The sequence below is a fragment of the Felis catus genome, chromosome A2, assembly GCF_018350175.1.
Source record: "Felis catus isolate Fca126 chromosome A2, F.catus_Fca126_mat1.0, whole genome shotgun sequence".
In the NCBI taxonomy this organism is placed as follows: domain Eukaryota; kingdom Metazoa; phylum Chordata; class Mammalia; order Carnivora; family Felidae; genus Felis; species Felis catus.
In genome coordinates this window covers 126501539-126528108 of record NC_058369.1, presented here as the reverse complement: position 1 = coordinate 126528108, position 26570 = coordinate 126501539, and the positions used below count along the sequence as shown (strand labels likewise).

The following is a 26570-nucleotide window of genomic DNA, read 5'->3' as shown; positions in this document are numbered from 1 at the left end:
ACAAAGTACTTCAGATGTGAAGTAAGAGGCAGCCAGGGCTTGGCAAAATGCTATTGCCTTTCTGAGGCACATTCCCCTACTGTGTATACGGGTCAGGACTTAATTGCAAGTGACAGAAATCCCAGTCACACTAGCTTAGACGAAAAGAAGGGAGGGAGGGATTTCCAGGTTCTTAGGTGCTAAAACTAAGGAAGAGAGCTTATGTCAAGAATGGCTGCATCCAGCTCAAATGATGTCATCAGGACCTAATCTGACTCCCTCCCTCTATCCCCTTCACTTGCCACCCTACTCCCCAACCCCAGTACTAAACTACATTATGCCATTCCTTTCCTCCTGAAATCCTGTTGTGATAAGGAAAAACATGTTCAAGAAAAGCAGGAAAATCCCTTGTAGAGGAAGGAAAAGTCTTTGTTGAGCAGAATGCCTCGAAGAGCCTGGGGGCACGGCCAGTGGGATTAGAAGCAGAGAAACTACATATTTTATAATACAAACCAGGACACATGGGAGGGTAAGAGGGGCACTGCCAACTTTACTGGCACAAGAGGCATAACCTGGTTTTATTCTCTGTAAATCGAAGCATATGCTTCCCCTTAGTAGAAATGAAGCCAAGAGGTAGCTAAACCCCTGGGTGTTGAAACAAACTAACAAAACCACAATAACATGACTAAATTGAAAGTGACCGGCACACCACATGTTGGTGAGGTATGGAGCAACTGAAACTCTCAGATACTGATGGTGGGAATGCAAGGCAGTGTAACCACTTTGGAAATCAGTTAGGCAGTTTCCTAAAAAGTTCAACACTCATCTACCGGATCACCAAACCACTCCACTTAGGTATTTACCAAAGAGAAATGAGAGCATGAAACCCAAAGATGTGTAGTGAATGTTCTAGGAGTTTGTTATAGCCCCAAATCATGAACAACCCAAATCCACCAGTAGGTGAATGGATAAACAAATAGTGGCATATCCATACAATGGAATACTACTCAGCCATAAAGACAAACTATTAATACACACAAGATTGAAGAATCTTGAAATCATCACACCGAATGAAAGAAGCCTGGCAAAAAAGTGAGAGAATATGATGCTTGATTCCATTTATACTAAACTCTAGAAAATACAAGTTAATCTATATACCGAGAAAGCAGCTCAACAGTTGCTTGGGGTTGTGATGCATGGAGGAGTGGATGAAACTGGCCAAAGAGCACAAGGAAACCGTTGGAATGATGGAAATGTTTGAGAGGTCATGGTTTCATGGGTGTATGTATGTCAAAACAGAGACTCACACACTTTTTGTGATGTTTAATGTACTTCAATTACACCTTGATAAAACTGAAAAAAATCCTCAAAAGATAAAAAGAAATGCTGCTTGAATTAGAAGAAGAAAGAGGAGGAGGAAGAGGAGGAGAGGATGGAAAATAAGAGGAAGAAGAAGATGGGATTATTTTGGGAGAAGGAGTAGGTGAGCCAGGGTGACGAGGAGGGAGGTGAAGGGGAACAAAGGGACCCAGGAAGGAGTTGAGTCTGGAGCCAATAGAAGAGAAGACCAGTGAACAGTCCCAGTTAAAGATGGGGCCCCAGGAGAGGGGACACCTGAAGGCTTTAAGACTAATAATGTCTCAGGGCATCTGGGTAGCTCAGTCAGTTAAGCATCCAGCTCAGGCCGTGATCTCACACTACAGAGCCTGCCTGGGATTCCTTCTCTCTCTCTCCCTCTCTCCCTGCCCCTCCCCTGCTCATGCGTGTGCTGTCTCTCAAAATAAATAAATAAATAAACTTAAAAAAAGACTAATCATGTCTGACAGTCTATTTTATCCAATGTGCTATTCTCTGATGTAACCCCCACACTTATACTCTGAATCTTTTTTTTTTTTTTTAAGTAGGCTCTACTCCCAACATAGGGCTTGAACTCATGACCCTGAGGTCAAGAGTCATACGCTCTACTGACTGAGCCAACCAGGGGCCCCCACACCCAGAATCTTTAATAAGAAATGTAATGGCCTCAAATGAGTGCTACCAGGGACATAAGGTAGAGAAGCTGAGTCTCTCTGGAGAGATATGGGATAGTGAGAAGGGGCCAGTGGCAAGCTGCCAGATGAAAGATCCAGGATTCATTGCAAGCAAAACTCACAGCCTGAGTGGCCCGGTGACATGTCTGACTTTCAAGAATCCCTACTGAGACTGGCAGCTTGGCTGGTGGGGAGAGAGGTCCTGCTCCACAAAGAATGGAAGTTTGAGCCAGTGTCATTTGCCTGTCAGAAGGACAGGAAGTGAGGGCCTGGCTGACACCTGTGTTACCTGAGTATGTCAAAGAGCAAGGGTCACATCATCCCCTCTGAGTGCCACGTCCCGTGGCCACTGCTCCTTACAACAGATCTCACCTGGGGCTTTGGCCAGAGAGACAGAGTGAGGGAGGTCTCTGGCCTGCTTCTGAGTCAGCAGTTTCAGAGGGAAATGGTGCTTCAGGGGAAGGGAGAGGTGATAGAAGGGAAGAAGGGAGAGAAGTTTTCAATTTAAAATTTCAACATGCATGGCACTAGAAACATGTTGATGAGGAAGATACACGATTTCTCTATTCCCAGAGCAGAGAGGCCAGCAGGAATGCAGACATTAAATTGATAAGAACAGAGCATGTTAGAATAAAGGGAAGGGGAGGAGGATACAGCTGTAAATTAAAAATAACTGAGTGTAGGGGACTTCCTTGGGAGGTGAAGATGAGACCTGAAAGATGAATAAGGAAAGATACCGCAACCCACAAAACCTCAGCCCTTGCAGAGAAGTCCCCATTTTCCTAGTCAACAAGGGGTTCAGTCAGACCACTGACAGCTATCCTGGCACCCACACTCACGCAATGGCCAAACTGGATGTTGTCCTGAATACTGGTATGACCTCAACAGCAGATTTGTCACTCTCTACCACAGTAGGCTTCTGTGTGTTCCCAAACTGATGAAGCATGAGACGTTGACAGTATATGGGAACTTTCTAAATCAGACCCTGCCTCCCTGGGAGTCACGGTGTTTGATGGCCCAGCATGCCCCCAGATGGACCCCACAGACAGTGGCAATGGATATACCCTCAGTCTTCAAATTTCTTCTTCTGTGTGTAGACACTCAGCCATGAATCTCGCCACTAGAAGCATTTTTGTTGGGTTCTCTAAATGAGTCTATTGCTCTGTTACACAGCGGTATGTGGTAGACTGTGACATTGGTGGCTCCCAGTGAGTCATATGTCCTAGTACTCTCATCCCTGTGTGATCACTTGTCATGTGATTTGCTTGGCCATGTGATTTGCTTTGACCAGGGGACATTTACTAGAGGCAAGCAAGGATTTGATAAGCATTTGCCCATTGGATCTCCCTGGAATGTTTCCTCTTAGAACCCAGCTGCCGTGCTATCGGAAAGTTCTGGCTTATCCTGTTGTGACAGGGGGCATCCCCACCCTCAATAAGCACTGAGGCCTCACATGGGTGAGAGAGGCCTTCTAGGACCTTCCAGCCTAGCCCAGCCACTAGCTAGATGAAACCACAGGAGTGAGCCCAGGAGAGACCACAAGGAGCAGAGAAAACAACCCAGCTGAGCCCAGCCAACCTACAGAACTACCAAAGAGTGTCATTCTTATAGGCTTACAATTACTGAAAAGGTTGCCTCACAGAAGTATTTATCATATAGATGTGACCCTCAGGCCTTGTTTTCCCAGCAAGAAAAACCAATGTCATAGTTCCAAATGTAGTTCCCTTTACAATTCACTGACAGTTGTCCCATGTTCATGTTCATGTTCAGGTGACCTCACCAGGCTTTGATTTCCCTCAAGGAAAGTGGTTTGAGGTTTTTTTTTTTGTTTTTGTTTTTGTTTTTCAGTTGGGTCACAGGAGAATTTGGAAACCTTCAGGGCCCTTCTCTTGTAGAGCAGTAGATGAGTATTGTATGACATCTGTAGCAATAAAAAGAAAATGGTTTTGTTAAACTATCGTATTTAAACAGAATAAATTAGCATTTTTATAATTGAGTTTATTTCTACAGCTCTATTTCCCCTCCCCCACGAACACGGAAGACAAGATGGAGAAGAGCAGGGAAGAGGAGAAATGCTCCAAAAGCAACAGTCCCATCCGTCTCTGAAGTTCACCCAGGTGGGGCAAAGAGGCCTTTCATCTTGTCCTCTAGGTGGCCCCTGGCATCCTGTAGGTACAGCATTATCTTGGAGACTGCTTTTGAAGGCTTTGGAAGTGTCAGCCCCTTATCTGAGTCCTGGGGGCGAAGGCTGGGCAGGTCATACTCTCTATCCCCCAGTGCACGAAGTCCTCTCTCAGCGGGCCGCGCACGCACAGCATCATATACATCTTGTCCAGTTCCTAGTGCAGCTGTTTGTGTTCAGCACCTGGCCAATCTCCCACACTTGATGGGCTCCAAGGAGCTCGTGATCTCCATGCTTCATGTAAAGTACAGGGAGCACGCCTGACCTCCCAGCATGCTTCCTTGTTTATCTCACTGCTTTGGCCACCTGAAGTTTCCTTCTCCACTCTTTCTGCTTCATGCCAGTTCTTTCTGGCTGACCTCAAACACAGGTGTGGATGAAAGTGAACCTTCATCCTTCCCAATGACCCCTGCCGGCCTTGGCTGCTGCTAGAGGCAGAGGATGGGATCACACCGTCAGGCAAATTCTGTTTGTCAGACCACTGTCTAAGCTGCCAGTATGGAGGGGCTTTCCTGGAGGCTATACCCTGGGGGAATTTGGTTGCATCCGGGACATCATCACTGCTGCTGGTGTATGGGTTCAGGGGAGGCCAAAGGTCCATGCTGGGGGCTGTGCTGGGGTGGTCTCCTCTCTAGGCCAAGTAGGGGACTGTCAGATGCTTTGCCTGAGCTGCTCGCTTTCCATCCTAACTCCTGGTTCTCCTCAAGCCACTGATTTTCTGTCCTGCTCTTCTGACTATTCTCAGAGTAGGAATTAAAGGTGGAAGTGGCAGGCTTATTGAAATTCCTCTGCTTTGGGTTAGCAGAGTCACGATGCCATACCTTGCAGGATGAGTTTAAAGGGCAGCTGTGGGTGGGATCAGCCAAAGGATGGGGCTCAGGATGATGGTGTCGCCCTCCAGCTCAGATCTCTTATAGGCCAGAAGCACATAGATTACCATCACTTCATCATACTTCTGGCCCATCTATGAGTCCTTGATCCCTTCCCATTGTGTAGCCCTGGGATACCATCAAGTCAGTCTGCCCAGGATCCTTGGAGTCAGGGAGTGGCTCCATGTAAGGTACTAGTTCCTCTCCATGGTCCATGTTTACCTACAGAACCTTCATGATTTCCTCTAAAGTACCCCCCTTGATTGGGTTGAGGATGAAGAACTTCTTGAGGTTTTCATACTCCACTGTCATATAGAAGAGAATATTGTACATTCTGCTCAGTACTCATTCCTACAAGAAAGAAAAACTTCAAAAAATAAAAGAGTTTAAAAATTAGAAAAATTGAAAATAAAAGTTAGAAAAATAAATGAAAAAAACGAGAAAATGGCAAAAATAAATAAAAATAAGAAAAATAAAAATAAAAGATTTAAGAAAAATAAGAAAACATGAAAAAGAAAATAAATGGTGAAAATGCAAAAAAATTAATTAGAAACTTTTAGATGAAGAAATAAAGAAAAAATAAGAAAGATAAAAAATAGAGGAAAACATTTTTCAAAAAAAATAAGCAAAATAGACAAAAAACTGAAGAGAAAAATACTTAACTTGGTGAAAATCCCTCAGGACTAGAAGAACCAAAACTCTAGGCCCAGCCATGGATTGATACAGGTGCTTAGAATTCTATCAAAATGCCTCCTTATGAAGCCATGACAAGAAATGGACCCATCATAGCCAGGGATACTCCATGGCTTTCTAACTTTTTATCTCAAAAAACTTTACCATTATAAAATTAAAAAAAAACCAAACGACAGTTTTTGTTTATGTGGATTATAACCATAGACATTTGCCTTATTAGAAATTAACACCTGTAGGATGCTTCAGTGTCTTCTTTACTTCTGGTTTGAAAAGTATAAAAAATTTTGGTTTTTAAAAAGCTCATAATGGGGGCGCCTGGGTGGCGCAGTCGGTTAAGCGTCCGACTTCAGCCAGATCACGATCTCGCGGTCCGGGAGTTCGAGCCCCGCGTCAGGCTCTGGGCTGATGGCTCGGAGCCTGGAGCCTGTTTCCGATTCTGTGTCTCCCTCTCTCTCTGCCCCTCCCCCGTTCATGCTCTGTCTCTCTCTGTCCCAAAAATAAATAAACGTTGAAAAAAAATTAAAAAAAAAATAAAAAGCTCATAATGTCTATGCTTAAAATATTCAATTCTTTTTTTTTCTTTAAACTCTGATGGATCTCAAAATGATGCCACAACTTAACTAATATCAAAATACTATACAGAAGTATTCCTTTGCATAAACAGTATAATTTTTGTCTGCTTTTGGTATTAGGGTAATGTTGGTCTCATAGAATCAGTTAAAGAAGCATTCTTTCCACTTATATCCTCTGGAAGTAATTGTAGAAAATTGATATCATTTCTTCCTTAAATGTTGGGTAGAATTCACCAGTGAATCCATCTGGGCTTGATGCTTTTGTTTTGGAGGGTGATTAATATTGATTCAATTCCTTTAATAGATGTAGGCCTATTCAGATTTTTTGTTGTGTAAGCTTTTTTTTTTTTTCAAATTGAAGTTTTTAGAAAGAATTAATAGAAACATTTCCATGAAAGTAAACTGAATAAAAAAGATTGTGAAAAAAATTTCTCCATTTAGGTATCATTTGTCTGTTTGCATATGTGCCAATCTGTTTGCTGATAGGTCACTAAACTGATGATAGAAATAGGGGAGCTTATTTCTTCTGGTTAGATACATAGATACTGGAGGAGACAGTTTCCAATCAACTTTACATGCAAACCTGCATCTGCTTTGGTTTTACTAAATGGCTTAGCATCAGCCCCCACAATAGAGCTCAATACCAGTTAAAAACAGACACCTCCATTCACAACTTCCAGGGAATTCAGAAGTGTTATTTCTTCTTCCTTTACTGGACTTGGCCTTCTCCCAGGGAAGTGGCTTGAAAGGCAGGAATGAAACTTTGGCAGTACTGGGTTGTGTGTCTTTGCATCAAATTTCTCCGTGAAAGCCCATAGTCTACTGACTGATATATTGTTTAATTTCATGGCTGACAAGTGAAGGCCTTTGTCATTTCCCAGACATGGTAAATGCCTTTCCAACTGGCATTTTATTTCTTATGGAGCATTTGGCTGGAGGTTATTGTATCAAAGTCCCAACAGAACGAGGTGGCTTCATTTACAGTACCACAATGGAGAACATTTACCATCAGAAGCACCGTGTTGCCCTCCCTCCCATCCCCATCTGGAATTATTGCTATTACAGAAAATAATATTCATTAATCTTTAACGGTGATGTGAGTATCATCACCACGTTTGGGAATTCTAGTTCCCATTTGCTTTATTTGCTTCCTCTTAAAAGCAACATTTCCAGTGAGTTTCAGACTTCCACTTTTTCGCAGAACCGTTCATTCTTTCTTGTTTATTAAATTTGAGGGTTTATGAAACATTCTTCTTGGTAGAGGCCATTATTTCCATTTCTGAATGCCTAATTATGAGTCTTCTCCTTAGCATAGAATACTCCAAAATCAGAACAGGGAATGAGGCAACTCTTCCTACCTTAGGATAAATCATGGAAATACCCTTGGACCCTAGTACTTCTGGAGGTAGGGTGAGGAGGCTCCTTCAGCGGGGCCATGGGCCAGCACGAGGGAGCACTGCTGACAGGAGCTAGGGGAAAACGCTGTCACACACGTAGGAACAACAGGTACACCTCACCTGCCCCTCCTTTCCCCCAGGTTCACTTACAGCTGGTCCTCAGTGTTGACCCCCTGCCAGGTTCAACCTCACGATGCACTTTTATGATTCTCACCTTTTCTTCTCTTTCACCATTACCAATGATGCTCGTATTGGGACCATGTTTCTCCTCAATATTGGAAAAGTAAGTCCTGATAAGTTGGTCTCTGACCTCACAACCCCACTCGCAAAAATGACTTCCTTAAGAAATAACCTCCAAGACCTTAAAGAACATCCCCCAAAGTGTGACCTAGCAGTGGTGAGGAAGAGGAGTTTAAGAGACTCCAGACACAACATTATATATATTAAACCCCTCAATGGGGAATCTCTGCCTTTTCATTTCTCCAAACATCACTGTGGTTGTGTTGAGGAGAAACTCTCAGTTTGGGGCCACCACGACCAAAATATGTTCTCATATTTGTTAATCTCTGTCCATAAAGAAAATGCTGACCTCAGGCTCAGAATTTTGGCAGGCACCGGTATCTAGCTAGAATTTAATTATATTGCTTTCCATTTTTGGGGGGTTTTGTTTTTCAGCTATCTCATATTTATAGCAAAAGATACAACTGTTCATATTGTCATATATTTTCGTGCCCAGATGGTACTCAGATATGATAATAGACCATGAAGGTGTTCAAGAAAGACTGCAGTGTGAAAACTGTTTTAAGGACAGTGGTTCTTGGGGCACCTGGGTGGCTCAGTCAGTTGAGCGTCTCACTTTGGCTCAGGTCATGATCTCGCGGTCTGTGAGTTCGAGCCTGACACAGGGCTCTGTGCTGACAGCTCAGAGCCTGGAGTCTGCTTCAGATTCTGTGTCTCCCTCTCTCTCTGCCCCTCCCCCACTCATGCTCTGTCTGTCAAAAATAAATAAACATTAAAAAAAAATTTTTTTTAATAAAGGCAGTGGTTCTTAACCTCGGCAGCACCTAGGAATCCTGGGGGCAGTTGCCAAAATCCCAGTGCCCAGGCCCTTCCCCAGACCAATTTCATCAGAAACTCTGGGGGTGGGATCTAAGTAGGGATATTTGTTAAGCCTCCAGATGACTCTGGTACATAGCTTACAGTAGAAGCAGTGCTTCAAACTGATCTTAAGTCTGAGCATAAATGAGACCAAACATTTTCTCCACACTAGAACAGCAGGATCAGCATCTGGAACACGAATAACCAAGGTCAACCACAGTCCTAAAATCTCAGTCCAAAAAAATTATGGAATTTTGGAGCTAGAGAAGACCTGAGAGCACTGAGACTAGATCCTCATTTTATCTTTGAGGACCTAAAAGGCCAAGAAACTTGCTGGGAAGGGAATCTCTCTTGAGGAGCCCAGGCTAGGGCTCCTTTCCCACCATCATGCTGCCTCTCTGGTGGCTATAAGTGCCCCGTTTGTGAATTGATCTGGAAGAAACTACCATCTTTTTTGAGGAATAATTTAAAGGCCCAAATGTTGGAAATTCAGCTTCCAGAAAGTACATAGGAAAGACATTATACAGAGCCCAAGAGGTCCCATGGACATTCTTCAAAGTACATTCCACAGTTGGAAAGTGCCAGGGTAAAGAAGTTGAAATGGGTTTCATCATTGCAAGACTTCTCAGGGCCTTCAATTTACAAATGTGCATAGGGAATCTCCAGAAGGAAACAGTTCAACAGCACCTATTTGCCCTTTTATGTGGAATGTTTCCCAGAACTAGCTTTTCTTGGGGAAACGCTAGGTGGGCACAGTTGCCTAAAGCTCTGGCCTGCTCTCTATCCCTCTTACCTTGCTTTATTTGTCTTAATAGCACTTTTCACTTAGATATTTATTGTCTCTTTCTCACCAAAATATAAGCCCCTGGAGGACACAGAATTTGACTTCTCTGCTGTATCCCAAGCATCTCCAAGAGGGCCTAGACCTTAATCAATATTTGTCAAAGGAATTAATGGGTGGTCTCTTAAAACATAAGTAACCATGACTGCTTATCTAGTGGGATTCCTCCCACTCATGGTTGTAAGTCTCTCACCACCATGTTAGGCTGAATTTGGACGTCTGTATGCTGCAGGGAGTCTCACAGACTAAGTAGCCCTGGTGACACCTGGGTTAATGGCCAGGCTCCAGCACTAATGAACTCGGTGACCGTGCATAAGTCAGTTGACTTCTCTGGGTCCCATTTTCCTTATCAGTAAGATGAGTGGATTGGATCAGACAATCTCCAAACGTCCTTCTCAGTTATTGTATGACAAATGGCTAAATTAAAATATCTGATATAATTGAGGATTTTTCTATTTCTCCTTGGAGTTCTATCAGTTTTTGCTTTATCTTGGTTGAAGCTCTATTATCAGGCCCATAAATATTTAAGATTGTTATAATCTTCTGATGAATGAACCATTTTATCATTATGAACTAACCTCCTTTGTCCTAGTAATATTCTCTGCCCTGAAATCTACTTTGTCTGATACTAATATATCTTCCCCAGCTTTTTAAAAAATTAGTGTTACCGTAGTACATCCTTTTCCATCATTCTACTTTTAACCTAGTTGTGTCTTTCTAAAGTGGGTTTCTTGTAGGCAGCTTATCATTACCGCTTTCTTTTTTCCCACCCAATCTCTCAATCTCTGCCTTCAAATTGAAGCATTTAGACTATTTAAATTTAATGTGGTTATTGATATGATTAGTTTGTTTTTTTTTTAAATAAGCTCTATGCTCAGTGTGGGGCTGGAACCATGACCCATGAGTTACCCATGATCATGAGTTACATGCTCTACTGACTGAGCCACCCAGGTGCCCCTATATGGTTAGGTTTAAATTGACCATCTTGTTGTTTGTTTTCTGTTTGCTCTGTTTATTCCTTTTCCTCCTTTTCCTTTTTTCTGCCTACTTCTGAACTTATTGCTTTTTTTGTAATACCTTTTCTGAGATGTAATTCATATACTGTATACTTCACTCATTTAAAGCGTACAACTCAGGGGTGCCCAGTTAAACATCTGACTCTTGATTTCAGCTCAGATCATGATCTTGCAGTTTGTGGGATTGAGCCCCGTGTCTGCTCTGATGTCAGCACGGAGCCTGCTTGGGATTCTATCTCTCCCTCTCTATCCCTCCCCACTTCTCTCTCTTTCTCAATAAACAAACAAACATTAAAAAAAAAGAAGTGCTCCTTCTTCTTCAAGTAAGAAAAAGTTGTGTACAATTCAATTACTTCTAGTGTATACACAAAATTGTGTAACAGTTATAGACCATTTTGATCACCCGAAAAGAAACCTCACACCTTTTAGTATCACCCCCAAATCCTCCCACTCCTACCCCTTCTCCAGCCCTAGATAATCTCTAAGCTACTTTCTGCCTCTATAGATTTGCCAATTCTGGACATTTCACCTAAGTGGAGCTATAGAGTATGGGTCTTTGGTGACTGGCTCCTTTCACTTAGCGTAGTGTTTTCAAGATCCGTCCATGTTGAGGCCTGTGTCAGTACTTAATGCCTTTTCATGGATGAGTTCCACTGTATGGACACACCACATTTCTTGATCCATTCTTCATTTGATGGACATTTGGGTTGTTTCTAGCTTTTGGTTATTATGAATAATGTCGCTGTCAACATTCATGTCTTTGTGCAGATGCATGTTTCATTTCTCCTGAGTATAAACCTAGGCACAGAATTGCTAGATCCTATGGTAACGCCACGTTTAATGTTCCAAGTCCTGCCAGACGGTCCCAAAGTGGCTGCCCCATTTTACATTTCTGCTAGCAGTGCATCAGGGTTTTTAATCCTCCATGTTCTCTCCAGTGTGTATTAGTATTTGCCTTTTTGCCTATAACCATCCTGGTGGGTGTCAAGGATTTATCTCACTGTGGCTTTTTGCATTTCCCTGATGACTGATAATGTTGAGCATCTTTTCATGTGCTCCCTGGCCACTTGTACATCTTCTTTGGTGAGCTGATTGCTGTCTGTGATTTCATTTTACTTCCTCTGTGGCTTACTTGCTATAAATCTTTGTCTGGTTATTTTAGTGGTTATTTTAGGGTTTATGGGATACATCCTTATGACTACCTTCATGTGATATCACATCACTTCATGTACGTTCAAGAACCTTACAAAAGTATACTTTCATTCCCCCACTCCTGGCTTCTGGACTATTGTTGTCACATCTCTGGTTAAATTACAAGCTCTCCTCTCTGTAGTATACTGGTGCTCTGTTGCCTTGAGGGAATAAGACGTGTCATGGGAAGCTAGAAGAGGGAATGTAAATGGCTAGTTTTTTTTAGCATTTTTCACTGTTCCTGGAGGGCAGGCGTGGTCCAGTCGTGAGGATCGCCAGAGAGAACATCAAGAGGGGCCTGGACTCAAATGCAGGAAACAGAAGAGGAGAGCTCAGCCTGGTAGAAATCCTGAGGAATCTGGGAGGCACCTTCAGCACATTGCTGGTTCTCCTAGTGGTCTTCCTGGCTACATTCCTCGGCATCCAACCCTTGGGCTCATGACTAATACATCTGTCAGTTGCAGTGACTGCATGTGAGTTGGGTGGGGCAACAGAGAGTCATGGGCTTGGTGACAGAGAGAGGTGGGCTTGAATACCAGCTCTACCCTCATAGATATATCCAGGGACAAGAAACTAAACTCTCGTGAGCCTTGGTTTCTTCACCTATAAAAATGGGGAAAGACGTTCTTACCTCATAAGGTTGTTAAAAGGATTAAATGAGGTGACATAGGTAAAAGTGGTCAGCATGTGACATTACAAGCACTCCATTAACATTTCAATCCCTTCTGTATGCCTCATTATCTCTTAACCAGTTATAGTTTACATTTTTTATGTTTCTCAAGCATTCATAATTCATTGAGATTGAGAGTCCCTTTTCCTTTCCATAAACTTAAAATTCTAGTGCGTTCAAATATTTTTATAGGACTGTTACAAACTTCCTATTGTTCAATGTGTACACCTGCCATGTATTGGGTTGGCTCAATGCCAGGGATGTGCTATGCACCCTGTATGTCTCATTTCCATAGCTAACTATCAACCCCACAGGATGGGCAGAGTTTCTCAGCCCTGGTACAATTACCATTGGGGGCCAGATTATTCTTGGTTGTGTGGGCTGCCTTGCGCATTGCAGGATACTCAGCAGCATCCCTGGCCTCTACCCTCTAGATATCAGTAGCACCACCTCTGTTGTGATCATCAAAAATATCTGCAGACATTACCATACATCTTCTGGGGGACAAAAATCTCCCCCAGTTGAGGGCCACTGGGAAGGAATTGACATCCTTCCCATTATCTACCTATGAGGAAGCCACAGTTCACAGTGGCCAAGAGCTTTGTTCAGAGTCACACAGCTACCAAGTAGTGGAGGCAGGATTCAAATGCTGCTCCAAAGCCCTGCATTATGGTGACTTGAGAATGTATTCTTATCTGTAAAGATAGCCTCAAATACCTTTGCCATACCTGGCCCTCACTCTATCTTCTGTGAAGAGGCCTGAACTCTGGACTCTCTTCTCTGAAAACCAAGAATAGGCCCCAAAACAAGGGATTAGACAGCCATTGTTTACAGAAAGGGCCCAGAGGGCCAAATGCAACCTATTGCATGCAGCTGGCATCCAAACATGCTTTTCCTGGACATAAGGGGTGTTACAGTTTAAATCATGTCCCTTGAAGATATGCTGAAGTCCTAACCCCTGGTACCTTTGAATGTCATCTTATTTGGAAACAAGGTCATTGCTGATGTCATCAAGTTCAGATGAAGTCATTAGGGTAGACTGCTAATCCCATAGATCTGATGTCCTTGTGCGAAGAGGAAAATCTGGGCAAAGAGGGAAGAGGGCCACGTGAAGATAGAGGCAGAGATCTAAGTTATGCTGCCACAAGCCAAGAAAGCTGGAAGAGACAAGGAAGAAGCCTCCCCTGGAGGCTTTGTAGGAACACAGCCCTGTGACACCTTGATTTTAGACTTCCCTCCAGGTCAGTGAGGCAACATATTTCTATTGTTTCATGCCAACCAATTTATGAGACATTTGACCCTTGCGCAACATGAATTTGAACTGCATGGGTCCACTTAGAAGTGGATTTTTTTTTCCAACAAATACAGTACAGTACTGTATTTTCCTTTCCTTATAATTTTCTTAACATATTTTCCTCTAGCTTACCTTACTGTTAGAATATAGTATTATAATACAATAAAACCTTGGATTGCGAGTAACTTGTTCTGTTAGTGTTCCTCAAGACAAGCAAACATTTAACTTGATTAACTTGATAAACGAGTGAGTCTTGCAATAGGAGTAGTACATGACGCCAAATGTCACATGATCACAACTGATTCAATAGTTCATGAAATTTGCTTTGATATACAAGTGCTTTGGATTACAAGCATGCTTCCAGAATGAATTATGCTTGCAAATCAAGGTTTTACTGACATGTAGCACACAAAATATGTATTAATCAACTATTTATATAATCAGTAAGTCTTCTGATCAACAGTAGACTACTCGTGATTGAGTTTTGGGGGAATCAAAAGTTATAATGGGTTTTCAACTATATGGTTTTCAACTAACCCCTGCAATGCCCAAGTCAAGTGTACTTGGTTACAACACTCCCAAGAGATCACTCCCCAGGTCCGCTGGCAGCCCTGAGCACTCCATATTTTGATTTGACAGTTCTTCTTGCTCTCCACTCAGTTATGATACCTGGCCATTAATCAAAGTCATGAAAGATATTTAACTTCCCTACAATAAACCCACAAGTTAGTTTGTGCCTCCCAGGAATCACATGGCCAAGACAATGATCTGGTAGTGAAATGACAACATAGGGACCTTCCTAGATAGCAGCTGCCTGTCCAGATGCCTTCATATGCTGTGTCAGCCACCACGGCATTGTATGTCAGTGCCTTATCTTTCTTAGTAACAGGAGGGACCGTATGGTTCCAAGATAAGGAGGAGAAACTTCGTACAACCTGAGTGAATGGCCTTGGTTACCTGCAGGTCACAAAGAAACACACAGAGGGAAATGAACCTCAGACAACTATGAGTACAATATAGACAGGAAATGATCAAAGGTAACTAAGAGCATTTAAAATATGAAATCCAAAGCAATGTATCCTGGGCGAGTAAACAAGTAGCAGCAAACAAACTCATATGAAATCCGAGATTCTTTGAGGCTCAGTCAGCCCTTAGAGGTCATGTGCATCCCAAATAGGCCTTTCATCTTTCCCAGCCCAAGCCCTGTGGGACATTCCACATTTAAAGGGCCACGTGGACGAGCAGAATTTGGAAAGCGTTCTATACTTTCATCTCTCCCTGGGAAGTTCATAAAACCCATTAGCATATTAAAGACAGAGAAATTCTGCTGGAAAGACACCCATTCGACTCCTTTTGGGGGAGGCAGTGAGTAGAACACTCTTTGGACTACTGATGTACGCCCATTCATTTTATAGAATTTGAGGCTGAGGCCAAGAGAAATGAGGTGCTTTTTCAAAGGTCACACAGACAGAAAGTGACCTTGCATGGTCTTCAGATTCCAAATCTGGTGCTTTTTCTATGTTTTCATGTGCTCATTAATGAGTTTATTAATAAACATTTGAATGCTACCATGTGGTAAGGCAGGAATATAAAAATGAATAAGGTAGGTCTCGCCCTGCATGTAATTTACTATTTCTGGAGTGAGTGAGCAGCAGAAAAACAAATAAAGGAAAGATTGTGGGGACAGGGAGGGGAGGGACAGAATGGTTGACTTGGGGATGAATACAGAACCTGTCAGGCCGGAGGTTTCCCATCAGGTTACTGTTGTTCTCGTGAAGCCCCATCATCGAGACCTGCCTTCACTGCCACCCACAGCCTCTGCTGAGGAGAGGCTGGTGGCCAGAGCCCAGGGGGCTCCTGCTACCCTGGCCAAGCTGACTGGGGGAGAGGGACCACCCCACAAGCCTGTCAGACACTGACAATGTGCTTGCTTCCCCCAAATGGGATGACCAACTGGATCCTCTCAAAACTGGAACAGGGGGCTATGGAGAAGATGCAGTGATTGGGAAAGCTGAAAAGGAAAGAACATCCGAGAGACAGCGTGAGGGTCACGGGCAGAGCAGAGGAGTAAGGAGGCCAGCAGCAGGCAAGAGCCGAAGTTGTGAGGCAGCAGGGATAGAGCGCAGTGGAGAAGGGATGGACAGCAGGCAGTGGCCTGTACTGGTGGCTGGGGATGGGTGGCCCCATCACAGCTCCGGGAGCTGCACTTTCAGGAGGCCTGCCCCCACCCTACCTGAACTAGCCAGAGAGGGGCTCTGGTCTTGGTTGGTAAAAGTGCCTAACTCCTATTTTTCAATCATGGTAAAATACATATAACAAACATTATAAATACTTATAACATTTTAACCATTTAAAGGCATAGTTCAGTGACATTAAGTGCATTCACACTGTTGTGCAGCCATCACCACCATCCATCTCCAGTACTCTTTCGTCTTACAAAATTGAACCCCTGTGCCCAGTAAACACTAACCCCCCATTTTCCCCTTTCCCCAGCCCCTGTCAACCACCACTCTATTTTCTGTCTCTATCAATGTGACTGCTCTCAGAATCTCATGCAAGAGGAATCATACAGTATTTGACCTTTTGTGACTGGCTTATTTCATTAACATAATGTCCTCAACGTTCATCAATGTTGTACCATGTGTCAGAACTTCCTTTTCAGGGCTGAATAATAGTCCATTGTATGCATATGTCACATTTTGCATATCTGTTCATCTGTTGAGTGGAAATTTGGGCTTTTTGACTACTTGAGTAATTCTGCTATGAACATAAGTATACAAATATCTCTGAGACCCTGTTTTCAATTGTTTTGGGTGTTAAGATACCTGGCAGGGGTACACGAAGAAATTTGGCTACCTAGGGCACAGGTGGTACATAGTCAACTGAGGTCCAAGAAGGGGAGGTGAGGGGCGCCTGGGTGGCTCAGTCGGTTAAGTGTCCAACTTTGGCTCGGGTCCTGATCTCATAGTTTGTGAGTTTGAGTCCTGCATCAGGCTCTGTGCTGACAGCTCAGGGCCTGGAGCCTGCTTTGGCTTCTGTGTCTCCCTCTCTCTCTGCCCCTCCCCCACTCACGCTCTGTCTCTGTCTCTCAAAAATAAATGTTAAAAAAAATTAAAAATAAATAAAAATTAAAAAAAAAGAAGGGGAGGTGACAAAGAGCCCTTCTTTGGGGCTTTATCATAGCACATAGCTTTGGGTTTGCTATCCTCCCAGCCCACACCACAGGGAGCCTCTCTCCAGGCAGAGACAGAAGATCAGCACAGTCTCAGCAAACTGAGGCACAGTTTTCAGTCACTTTCCTTTTTTCTCTCCCTTCTCCATGCTTTTCAAACAGGCTTTCCAGAACGTCAGCTCCATGAAGGCAATGATCGGCCCCATTCTGTTTACTCACCCATTCTAACACCTCCTGAGTGCCTGACACGAAAGGCACACTTCAATCAAATAACATTTGAGAAGTCATTAACACTTCAAAGTGAGTTAAATTGCTGTGTTCCTTTTTTCTGTCCTCCCCCATAAACTTCCACCTCCCTGAGTTTTGCTTTGTTTTTATCAAGCAAACTTGTTTTTATCAAGTTTGCCTTAGGGTTCACTGTTGTTATTGTATGGGTTTGGACAAAGGCATGCATCCACCATTATAGTGTCTTACCCAGTGGTGCCCACCACAATCACCTGAGGAGGGTTCTGAAAAATTTTTCAGGTTTGAGTTCCAACTTGGAGATTCCTGTCCGAAGTGAGACCCAGGAATCTGTACCTTTAAAAAGCCTCAATGATTGTGATGGGCAACTCCATCTGGAACCATGACGTGAAAGATAGAATTTCAGACACTGTGAGAAATGGGAGGCTGGTCCCATCATGACACCTGGAGGGGGCTGCCTGCTTGGCCTTCCCACCTGTCCTGTCCCATGGCTCCATCTGAAGGCCAGATGAGACCAGACCTTTATAATTCTCTGCTAATTGGACATCTCCACCTGGAACCTCAAATGTCACTTCTCCCAAGCTAAACCCATAATGATCTTAATCCCACCTGGAAACCAACTCTACTTCTGACCTTTTGACTTTGGAAGATGGCAAATCCAACCTCCCACCCTTTCAGGACAAGACTCTTGAAGTCAACCTTAACTTCTCTTAGGATACATCTCATGTATCAGCAATGCCTGGTGGCTTGACCTTTAAAATAAATCCAGGGTCTGACCACTTTCACCCCCTCCACTTCCACTGCTGTAGCAGGTCTCCTGGCTTCTGCCCTTGTCCCCTTCCTGTCTTTTCTCAACTGTAAGCCAGAGTTGGCCTATAAGAATGAAGTCATATCATGTCTTCCTCAGCTTATAACCCTCCACTGGCTCCCATGTCACTCAGAGGAAAAGCTGAAGTCCTTACAATGACTTATAAGGTCCCTCACAATCCTTGTGGCCCCCATTTCACACGCAGCTCTCTCATATCACCTCCTTTTTGCCTCCCTGGCCCTTCGAGGCACATGGGCCCCTTGCAGTTCCTGGAATAGGCAGGCATACTCTACCCCAGGGCCTTTGCATTTCTGCTCACTTCTCCTGGAATGCTTTCCCTCCAGAGAGCCACCAGCCTGGCTTCCCCACACCCTGCAGATTTTCACAGGACACCCTGTCTGAAATTTCAAATTTCCTGCTCCCTTGCCAGCACTGCCATCTTTCTTTTTCTCCTGAGGACTTAGCTCTGGTTATACTACCTGCTGACTTGCTTCTTTTTGTTTCTGTCTGGCTCCTCCCACCAGATGCTAGAGCCACAAGGCAGGGTTATTGGCCTTCTCTGTCCCTGCAGTGACTGGGAGCCTAAAACAGGGCCTGGTACACAGTGACTCTCATCCTCCGATGGCCCTCCTTTCCTCTCAGCCACTGGCTCACGTCCTTCCATGTACTGAGGTATCCCCTTTTTTACCCTCTCGTATCTACTCTACTTAGTCTCCACTCCTGGGGGGGGGGGCTCTCTTCCCTTCTGGAGAGCCTTTACAGCTGTCAAAATCTTCTTTCTAAGGGGTAGATCTGCACCAATCCTTCAGTGACACCCTTTAACTTTCAGGACACTGTTCAAACTCCCTGCTTCAAACACAAGGTGCCTGCCAACAGGCCCAGGCTGCTTCTGCAGTCAAATCTCTAACGCCTGCCCACCTCATGCATCTTCAACTCTGCAGGCTTTTCTCTCTCCTGCCTTTGCACATGACATCGCTTCTGCCTGGCACGCCATCCTCACACCCTGAGTCCTGCCCTACCTACGCTATACCCATCAAGCCCTGAGTTAGCCTTCACATTCCAGCTAATGAAACCACCTACAGAAAGCCTTTTAAGAACCCCAGTCATTCTAGAGCCCCTTCTGCCACCCCCTTAGCTCCCTGGGTGTACTGAGCAGCACCGCCCTGTACCCTGGCCGGTTAACTGTCTCCACTATTAGTCCAAGTTCTCCACCTGCCTAGTCCTCATACTGGCCTGACACTGAACAGGAGCTCTGTATACGTTTCCTGATTAAAGAAGTCTCCAGAAATGCGAAAAAGTGGTTCAAATCAGTAATAGTGGTTCAAATGTCTACGACACTTTTGCCATCTATTTGAACTCATTAGTCGATAGTTTCAAGAATGTTCTAGAATACATCATTGCAGGTGTGCCTAAACACTAGGACAGAGGAGATAACTGGCCTCTCAGGGATATCTGTACAGCTCAGACTGGACTGGCTAAACAGTCTCCCCATAGTTTACCATTCCTCTGTGTGTGTGTGTGTGTGTGTGTGTGTGTGTGTGTGTATACACTTGCATATAAATATGTTATATACACACGTAATCTAGGTAACTGAAGATCCTGGAAATATTCTCTGGTGCATGGCTGTCAGGCTACCCTGTAAAGCCTCCCACATCTGGATGAACCTCCTGCACTCAGGCAGGTCACGGATAGACCATCGGAACTAATACTCACTTTCAGGGAGGGGGGATGGGCTAAATGGGTAAGGGGCATTAAGGAATCTACTCTTTTTTTTAATTTTTTTAATCTTTATTTATTTTTGAGAGAGTGAGAGAGAGACAGAGTGAGAGCAGGGGAGGAACAGAGAGAGAAGGAGACACAGAATCCGAAGCAGGCTCCAGGCTCCCAGCTGTCAGCACAGAGCCCGACACGGGGCTCGAACCCAGGAACCGTGAGATCATGACCTGATCCGAAGACAGACGTTTAACCGATTGAGCCACCCAGGTGCCCCAAGGAATCTACTCTTGAAATCACTGTTGTACTATATGCTAACCAACATGGATATAAATTAAAAAATCAATAAATTTTTAAAAAAAATTAATACTCACTTGTTCCCTAAGTCTCTAGAGCTTGAGTCTTTACTAAGATGTTTGTTTCTAATTATAGGACCTTGTTATAAAATGCTTTCATGTTAATTTTAATCCACTTTATTCTGTAATCATAGAAGACCCCTGATGAATATTTTTCTGAAAATATTCTGATATGTTGAAGACAGTAATTACATCTATCGCATTAGCTAATTTTAAACTTTGCAAATCATCTGTATGATTTAAGCTAATGATTTAATTTAACGTCTATGAGCATGTAGTTCGTTCATTCATTTAGAGGCTCTGCTGGTCATTCAACAAATGCTCACTGGGTGTATGCTAGCGGAAGTCCAAGCTGACAAGTAAATGAAATATTTAGATAATGATAAGTTCTGTAAGAAAAATAAAATGTGCCGATGTGACAGAGTGCTGGGATGAGGGCATTACTGCAAATCACATGTATGGGAGCACGTCTCTGCAGAGGCGACATTTGAAATGAAACCTGACGAGAGGAGACAGGCCCACAGCAGGGATTGAAGGGGAGGAGGGGAGGGCAAAGCACTGGGGACACTGGATGGGACGTGGTCCTTGCCAACCTGGTGGAAGTCTAATCGTCCACCCTGTCCCCCTCCTCTTGCAGCCTTGCCAGGTGCCCCTCCACTCCCCAGCCCTCTGCACTGTGGTCATTTGTTTGAGCAGTTGGACATGGGCCGGGTCCAGATGTGGCTCACGCTTTCACCCTTGTGTCTATTCACAGTGTTTGACAAATAGGTGGAGTTCAATAAATGCTTGTGGCATTGTCGAATAACAATGACTTGACCACAAAGCAGATTGTGGCCCATCATATGATAGAGTAGAGGCTTACAGTGCTTGTCGGAGAAAAGAATTCCCAGAACCAGAAGAAATGTCTTTTAATTTTTGGATTATCTATCAGTGATTCTCAGTGGGGAAAAAAACATACACAGTAACTCTCAGGAAGGATTTAGATCATGGGGGAGATCATGGGAGTGATAGGAAACATGGCTGAAAATGGAATTTCAGGACTTTGATGTTAATTTAATCCGTCTTAGTTCCAGAAGCCATTACTACCCACAGCTCTGTGTGCTGGGCAAAGTGAGGCTCCAGAACCTTCCACCCTCGTAAGTGTGGCCAAAGCCCATAATGCTCATGCGGCAGGTGAGATGGAAGTGCGAGGTGTATGACTCAGCCCACAGGGGAACCCCGTGTGTCTGCAGGTACAATCAATGTCCAAGGAGCAGGCACACCCCCAAAGGAGTCTGTGAACACTGCCCAGTTGTGCACTTTGCCTCTGATGACCCAAGTACCTAAAGAAAATACTGCAGATACAATACAATAATTTCTGATCTAGAATCCCGCAAATTGGCTCATCTAGGCAGTTACTTTTACGTCAACAGCAGTACCCTTGCGGTATTTCTAGAAGGTTGAGCTCCAGAGGTGTGACTCAGACACACTATCCAAAACCTTTGGTTAACAGTAATAATAGGTAGCACTTATCAAGTGCTGCCTATGTGGCAGATAGTGAGCCGAGTGCCTTATCTTGGTTAATACTCCCAGCACACTTACGAGGTCAGTATTATTATTAACCTCACTTTATAGAACAGGCAAATGGAAACAAGAAGTGAAAAAAAAAACTGGCCAAGGTCTCTCAGTGAGCGGGGGCATTTGTCCTCTGGCCAAGAAGCTGATATCTCTATGGCAAGCGTCCATCCTGTTATCAGGATCTGTACCATTCCGATCCTATTTGCAAAAGTGAAGCAACAACGCCTGCGCCTGTACAGCAATCGTATTAACCCGTAGTGCTCAGTGCTGAGATTGAGGCACTGGTTTGAATCCTACTGTCGGAGGTTCCAGCTCTTGTGCTCAAGAAATAAAATCAACCAAGTATACACTGGGCACCTGCTGTGATAACAGCAACAGCTAACACTTACTGAGCACCTGCTAGGTGGCAGAAATGGGATTCAAATCCAGGCAGTCCTATACTTTTAAATAAATTACCAAGTACATACTTAAGAAAAAATTTTAGTTTTGATTTTAAATATTGGTAGCTATAACCCAGGAAATCTCTTTAGAGTCTTCAATACCTTCCAATGGTATTAAAGAGCCCTGGGACCAGAAGGCTTGAGAAGCGCTGCAGTAGGCAGTCTCGTCTTCCCGATGTGGTGGGGTCCTGTCCCCATCCGCAGCCCAGTGGCCTTCCTGCCACAGATGGCATGAAGACAAGAGGTACACTGGTACCTCTGCCAGACCTTCCCTCACCCCCATGCTAGGTCGGGCATCCCCAGGAGCAGTGCCTTCTGGGGCATCCCGGCTCCGCGAGGCTCGCGAGAGGCTCGGAGGAGGGCCGAGGATATCCTTTTCCATCAGGGGTGAGCTCTACGCTCTGTTCTCATCAAAACCTTCCCTCACGGTGTCTGTGCCTCTGAACATCATGGCAAAGCCTCATATTTATGAATCTTCCTCCAATGGTGAGGCCAAGATCTCTTTTCAAGAGCTCTCTGTAGAAGGCAGTAAGTGAAACTTAGCAAGTTCACAAGCACTGGAGATTTTCAAACAGAGGCAGGACAAGGCCTTGTGAGGGGGGTGGTTCTGGAGGGGATTTGGTGATAGGGAGGATGCCCACATTCTCTGAGATCCCTCCCATATGAAAGCTCTGACTGCTCACAAAAGCAAGAGTCATTACTGTTGGTAAAACCAGCCAGCTGCTTTTGGACACAGTGAATCTAGGAAGTGGTCTTCGTGAAGGGGGTCGCAGTAAGCCTGAATCCTGAAGCTTCTGCAGGCTGCAGCCTTGTCTGTGGGGACTCTGCAGAAACCTATGGCCCACAGCACCGGAAGTTAAGCCTCAGCTTTTATTAATCAGGCAGGTGAAGGGTGCATGAAACTCTGAGACAGGAGTACATGGATAAGGCCGGGTTCTCTGCATGGCTGTGCCCTACTCTCGCCATGCCGGGCTTCCCTCTCTTTGCCCTAACCCCACATTATCATTAACAAGGCCCTGTGCTAACGTCATATTGGGAACAAACACCCTATATTTTTTACCTATATTAGGTCGTCAAGAAGGTTGTGAGGAGCAAGTGGGGGCTCAGTTGTGCCGAGCGACTAACTCAGTGGCAGAGCAAGTTTCTAGCAGAGCCTAAATTTGAACCATGCTCTCCTGGCTCATGAAACTCTTTCCAAGACATCACAGCCAACTCTGACACCTGCGGAGGCAGGGAAGACACAGGCCCCATGGACTACTGAGCAGCTCCCACTGAGGAAATGGGTACTCTCTTGCCCTTGACCCAGACAGGAAATCTCCTAGATAGATGCCCCAGGTCTCAGACTCTGGGAACCCCATTGTGAGCCAGCAACCCCTGACCCCAGACACTGTGACATCATTGGAAAGCCAGTGCCTGGACCAGAGGAACCAACAAGGGACATCCAGAGACCAGCAGGCAGGCGAAGAAAAGGCAGAGAAGAAAGAAGCTCATTTACTGAACTTTCTGTGTTGACAGGCACTGTACTAGAGAGTGTAATTTTCAAGTTAACTTTGTATTCAGGTAAAACATACATTTGGGGCGCCTGGGTGGCTCAGTCGGTTGAGCGTCCGACTCCGGCTCAGGTCATGGTCTCATGGTCCGTGAGTTTGAGCCCCGTGTCGGGCTCTGTGCTGACAGCTCGGAGCCTGGAGCCTGCTTCGGATTCCATGTCTCCCTCTCTATCTCTCTCTGCCCCTCCCCTGCTCATGCTCTCTTTCTGTCTCAAAAATAAATAAAAACATTAAAAAAAAATTTTAAATGTACATGCAGAAAAGCATGCAGATCATATGCATAGCTTGATGAATTTTCACTGAGACAATAGACCCCTGTCACCAGCACTGAGATCAAGAAACAATAAATTACAGGAGTGCCTGGGTGGCTCAGTCAGTTAAGCGTCTGACTTTGGCTCAGGTCATGATCTCACAGCTTGTGGGTTCGAGCCCCGCATCGGGTCCTATGCTGACGGTTCAGAGCCTGGACCCTGCTTTGGGTTCTGTGTCTCCCTCTCTCTCTGCCCCTCCCCCGCTCACACTGTCTCTCAAACATAAATAAACATTAAAAATAAATTAAAAAAAAAGAAGCAGTATATTACCAGCACCCCCAGAAGTCTCCCTTGTGCCCCTTTCTAGGCACTGTCCCCAAAGGTGACCACTGCTTTGACCTCCATTAGCATGGATTGGCTTGGAGGGTTTTGAAGTTTATGTAAATGAACACACCGTATATAACTGTTGGTATCGGGCTTCTCTCTCCCTCAACACTGGTGGTGACATCCACCCTAACTGTAGGTAGTTTGTTCATTCTTATTGCTGTCTAGTACTTCCCTGGATGACTATCCCATAATTTATTTACCATTATCTGCCAGGGGACACTTGGGTGGCTTCCAGGGTGCGGCTATTGTGTCAGTGCTGTGAACATGTGGACCTTCTTGGAACGTCTTTTGGCAGCTGGTATGCACTCATTTCTCTTGGGTATGTGACTAGAGGTGGGACTGCTGGGTCCTGTGACGTGCATGTTTCACTTTGTGAGAAACCGCACATCATTTCCCCACACGTACGTACCGATTCCTACTCCTCCCTGCAGCGTATGGGTTTTCTGCTTTCTCCTTATCCTTGCCAATACTTGGCCCATTTGCACCAGGCACTTAGGATGTATCGTTTGGAGGCAGTCCGGGTGGTGGTTCAGGGTGTGGACTCTGGAGCCACAGGCCTGGGTTCTTATCCTGGCTCCACCCTTTTACTAGCTGTGTGACCTAAGCCCACTTCCCTAATCACTCTGTGCCTCAGCTTCTCATTTGTTTAATGGGAATAATAGCAAGAGTCCCATCCTCTTGGGGCTGTTGTCCATTTATCACGGTGCTTATTGCACCCAACGTTGGTTCCCATGGTTACGCCAAGTAGACACCAAGAGGCTTTCACAGTGGTCTTTAGGGGGTCCCTGGAAAGCCCCTACCACTCAGCCTCCGTCGTTGCCCATAGCCAGGGTCCCCACGTGGCATTGTGTCTGTGCTCCATGCCCAGGAGGAAGATTCTCACACCTGAGGAGTGAAAAAGAACAGGGAATAGGGGGTGGCGCAGGGGAGTGGGAGGTAAGAAGGGTAGGGGGTGCAAAGTGAATAGGTCTCCCTCATCAAAGTGCTTCCCAAAGAAGAAAGGGCCAAAGGAGATTCCATGGCTTGTACTGACAGTTACCTTTTGGCTTCTCTGCTTACAATTTTTCCAGCTCCTTCCCCATACACAGTTAATCGCTCTGGAAGAGCTAGTGGTTATTTAGAGAACAGGATGAGGGAGAAATGTCTAAAATATTCAGAACAATGTGGAGAAATTGAATTGCAACGATAACTGGTCTGATGGGCTACACTGTTTAGTAAATGAAAGTCTAATCAATATTTCTTTTTATCTCTAAGAAATGTTTGTTTCCCACCCCCCCCCCACCTTCAGTTTTGTCTTATAAGTTTTGCCAGAAGAGAAGTTCTCCCATTTTTATACCATACTGCTGTGAATCATGCTACATTAAAAATGAACGTTTGTACTCATGGCAACTGACAGTGCTGGGAAACAGAAACACAATCCTCCATTAAAACTGCATGAGACTAATGGCATCCCTCAAGAAAGCTTTTTAAAGAAAACTGGTCCTGCCATTTGTTGGGGCCAAAATATACACAAAAGTTTCCCTTCTTGGAGTCACGACCAACTGAAATAGAAGTGGTTTCCGTGGGGAAGACACGGTGACAGGGGAATCACCAAGCTCCCAGAAGGGAGGACTGAATGAATCCTTTAGACCCTTGGGACTACCATTTCCACATCTGTGACAAGGGAGAATTGGACCGGGTCTCAAACGATCACGTCCAGCTGCACCATTTGGAGAGTCTAAGAGTAACTTGGCCATTGGAGAATACCTGCCTAACTTTCTCTCCTGATTTCCTTTCAACGTTCTCCTTCTTGGTCATTCCCCCTCCAGCATCAGAACCCCCAGCACTGCACCAGCTTCACCTCTTTGCTATCTCACGATGGAGGGGTTGACTCCTAAAATGCTGAGTGACTCTGGCAGATTCTGGCAGCACGGTGACAGAAACCTCCACCCCACCCCAGCCCCAAATCCATCTCTGAAAAGCTGATAGCCTTCACTCTCTAGATTGCTTCTTTTCAATCCTAAAACTAAAATTTCCAGGAAGGAAAGAATTCTTTTCAAAAATTTAATAATAACATAAAATCTAGTCCAGAGACCAATCTGAACATCTCATTTACAGGAGAGACACCCGACACTCAGGTGCATAACATGGTTTCCCCAAGGTCACACAGCTGTTAAAGACAGCACAGGGACTAAACCCCAGGTTTTCCTGTTCACACGGTGGTGTTTTGTTAACCAGAAAAGGGAAGGGAACAAACATTTCTGAGGAACCTTTATGTACCA

General features: G+C 44.6%; 1 long non-coding RNA gene across 2 annotated transcripts in view; it reads right to left on the bottom strand.

Annotated features, from left to right (window-relative positions):
• Positions 1 to 2547: 2547 nt before the first annotated feature.
• Positions 2548 to 26570, bottom strand: part of LOC123383959 — an 89347-nt gene continuing 65324 nt past the window's right edge. The window contains exon 4 of one of the 2 annotated variants that reach the window (XR_006594409.1): positions 2548 to 3930. This is a non-coding gene — a long non-coding RNA (uncharacterized LOC123383959). Of the gene's footprint in view, positions 3931 to 3979; positions 5412 to 26570 lie in introns of those variants that run through there. The other variant, XR_006594411.1, reaches the window with a different exon arrangement.